This window comes from Phalangium opilio, unplaced genomic scaffold, assembly GCF_054372755.1.
Source record: "Phalangium opilio isolate 3A_F unplaced genomic scaffold, DU_Popi_V2 ptg000487l_1, whole genome shotgun sequence".
Classification (NCBI taxonomy): Eukaryota; Metazoa; Arthropoda; class Arachnida; order Opiliones; family Phalangiidae; genus Phalangium; species Phalangium opilio.
This window is the reverse complement of record NW_028324237.1, coordinates 1,212,256-1,215,024: the sequence shown is the minus strand read 5'-3', so window position 1 is coordinate 1,215,024 and position 2,769 is coordinate 1,212,256. Positions and strand designations below refer to the sequence as shown.

Here is a 2,769-nt window from a genome sequence, read left to right as displayed (position 1 = left end):
TGAAACTAACAAGAAGTGTTTCTTGTGGTCGATAATAGCAAAACTTCACCCAGCGTTAGTCAACGCAAACCGCATATCACATTATAGACCGTACGAGAACGAACTTAATTTGTGTGGAATCACTTTCCCTTTTGAATTAGATACGTTTAAACTTAAACGGTTTGAGGAGGTTAATAATTTATCAGTGAATATTTTCGCGTACGAAAAAGGATATTTTCCGAGCTACGTTAGCGAAAATAAAGTGCACGAATCTAGACAAATTGATCTTCTCTTGGTTTCCAATGGGAAGTCAAAACACTACGTGTTAAGTCGCCACCTTACCCGATTGTCTAACGGTTTCACGAAACATTGTCACCAATCATTCTACTGCCGATATTGTTTGAAAAGAAGCGCCACCGAAACAGTTCACAATAATCACGTGCGTGAATGTAGGGTACACGACCCGCAACGTGTGATTATGCCGCATAGTGAACCTATAATGAAATTTAAAAACTTTGGATGGAATCAAATGGTAATTTACTAAATATAACCAAGTGCAAGACGATATTATTCTGAGAGAGCGGTAGCTCTCTTAGATAAGACTTCATACTGCCCTTAATGTATAAGGGTGGTTTTTTGATTGGATGTAACTTTTTTTGTATTAAGTTTACTGTTTTGAAAAAAATCCACAGAACTACAGTTCGGGCCCTAAATATGTGGTTAAAATTTCAAAAAGATCCATCCATTAGATTTTCTTATAAAAAATAAAGTTGCTAAGGGTGGTTTTCATTTCCATAAAATTCATCACAGCTTTTTATGAAAAACAGGAATTTTTCCCATAGAAATAACATGGGAAATTTTTGAAAAAGAACCGTCCGGTTAATTCGATGTTAGAAAATCTATACGTTTGTTAGTTTTGGGAACGGTCTTAAATGAAAGGTAGAACATTTCTCATTCCGCTAAGCGATTTTCATGGAAAATAATTAAGTTTAAGTATTAATTTTGATAACATTTAGAACATAACTCGATTTGCGATTTTATATCATGGATACGCTAATTTACTAGAAAATATCAGCGCGACCAAAATTGGCGTATTTTAACGTTTAGTTGCCTCATAATAATTTGAGAGTTTCTTCATAATGCTTTTTGGATGAAATGGCCTATAGAGAGCGGGATAAGACGGCTTTAAAAATGCCGCGCAGCCGCCGTGACGTTGAAACGGCGATAGCTTAAGTCGGCGACGCCATCAAAGACTCGAGTCTAAATCGTCGCCTTAAATAGCGTTTATAAACTTTGTGAAGCTTTGGGATAGTAATTTGGTCTAATTTTAGTATTTTTAGTTGCTAAAACTTAATATTATTTAAATATTAAACGCTTAAGGTAAGAATTATCGTTAAATTTGAAAATTATTGTAAATTAATCTATTTCATTTCACTAAGCCTTGGTCAAAACAATTTCCGTAGCACCGTGCTAGGAGCCTAGGATATCCTCTGTTCCTAACTTCGAAGTCGTAATTTATGCTATGATTTTATGCTTTGTTTATTTCGTCAACATAGGTAACAGTAGCGCTAGTTAATTCAGGATACCGTTATCTAATTTGCTCAAATCAGGGTAGAAAAAACCATGTAGTCGTATTCTTTAGTACACATCTGCTTTTATCCGTTACGGCTATTTTCATATCTCCATTGTATTAATTAAAAAATGGCATTTCTACCCAAATAATTGAAATATTTAATTAGATTATGCTTTTTGAAAGACCACGCTTACTACAGAACAACCAACGTAACATCTTTGTTTACATGGTAAACTATTAAACACAAGAAATAGCACTGCCTTTAACGGCGATTTTCCAATGAAATAAGTAATGACTGCACACCTTATAAGTAATGATTGCAGACCTTACTTTGTTAACTAATAGTCCTCATTTATTATAATTTTAGCTCAAAGTGCTTTAATTGACACGCTTTTAACAAGATTTATTAATTGTGATTGTATGAATGTAACGCTTGATGGATGAAGTTCAGTTTGGTACGACGCCACTTAACGCGAGCCAACCAACGAACAATGGTTTCTAACCAAATAGACTATTGTGAGTAAATAAAAAATAGTAAATAATTTCCTAGAATGCTGCTAGTATTTTTCTTTTATTTCAACAAAATACTTCCATCAGTTTGGTGGAGAAAATTCTGCGTTAGCGTTAACATAGTTTTCTGAACAACGAATAATGGAATGTTGAAATCAGTATTTAATGCCCAACATTTGTTATTAGGTAAAAATTTAATTATAAATAAATTATTTGCGTGTCCAGTCACTGCCCATAACTCAGTTTAAAAAAAACCAATGTTCCTAATGTTGTAAAATTATTGATTTGCAGAAAAACAGTTTATTTTGCCAAGGTTAGCGCAGCATCTAGTGCTGTCGGGTTAAATTAACCCTAACAGAAATTTTTTTTTTATTTGAGATGTGTGGAAATTTGTTATGTGGACAAAATTGTTAACGCTAATTTATAAATAAATTGACAATTTTTAATAGATATTATTAATATTAGACAACAGTAGCTAAATGACTCCATTCATTCATTCATTCATTCATGACATGATTCATTTATGTCAGTATACATGTTTGTTCATTATTTTCAGTATAAATGATTCATTTATGCCAGTGTAAATAATTCGTTTATGTCAGTGTCAATAATTTATTTATTGAATGTGTTGTTCACAAAGTCAACAATATGACGTATGTGTGATCATCGGAATTCAATACATTAGGCAATTTGCGGAAAGACAATAA

At 32.8% G+C, this 2,769-nt stretch overlaps 1 long non-coding RNA gene across 4 annotated transcripts; it reads left to right on the top strand.

Moving 5' to 3' along the window:
- Window positions 1-549: 549 nt before the first annotated feature.
- Window positions 550-2,536, top strand: LOC149593700 (uncharacterized). Of its 4 annotated transcripts, none has more exons than XR_016379519.1 (5): window positions 550-918; window positions 996-1,840; window positions 1,920-2,068; window positions 2,150-2,248; window positions 2,354-2,536. It is a non-coding gene; the product is annotated as an uncharacterized LOC149593700 (long non-coding RNA). The 4 variants fall into 4 exon arrangements; XR_016379518.1 differs by having other exon boundaries at window positions 550-1,359; window positions 1,419-1,840; XR_016379517.1 differs by having other exon boundaries at window positions 550-1,840.
- The last annotated feature ends 233 nt before the right edge of the window (window positions 2,537-2,769 follow it).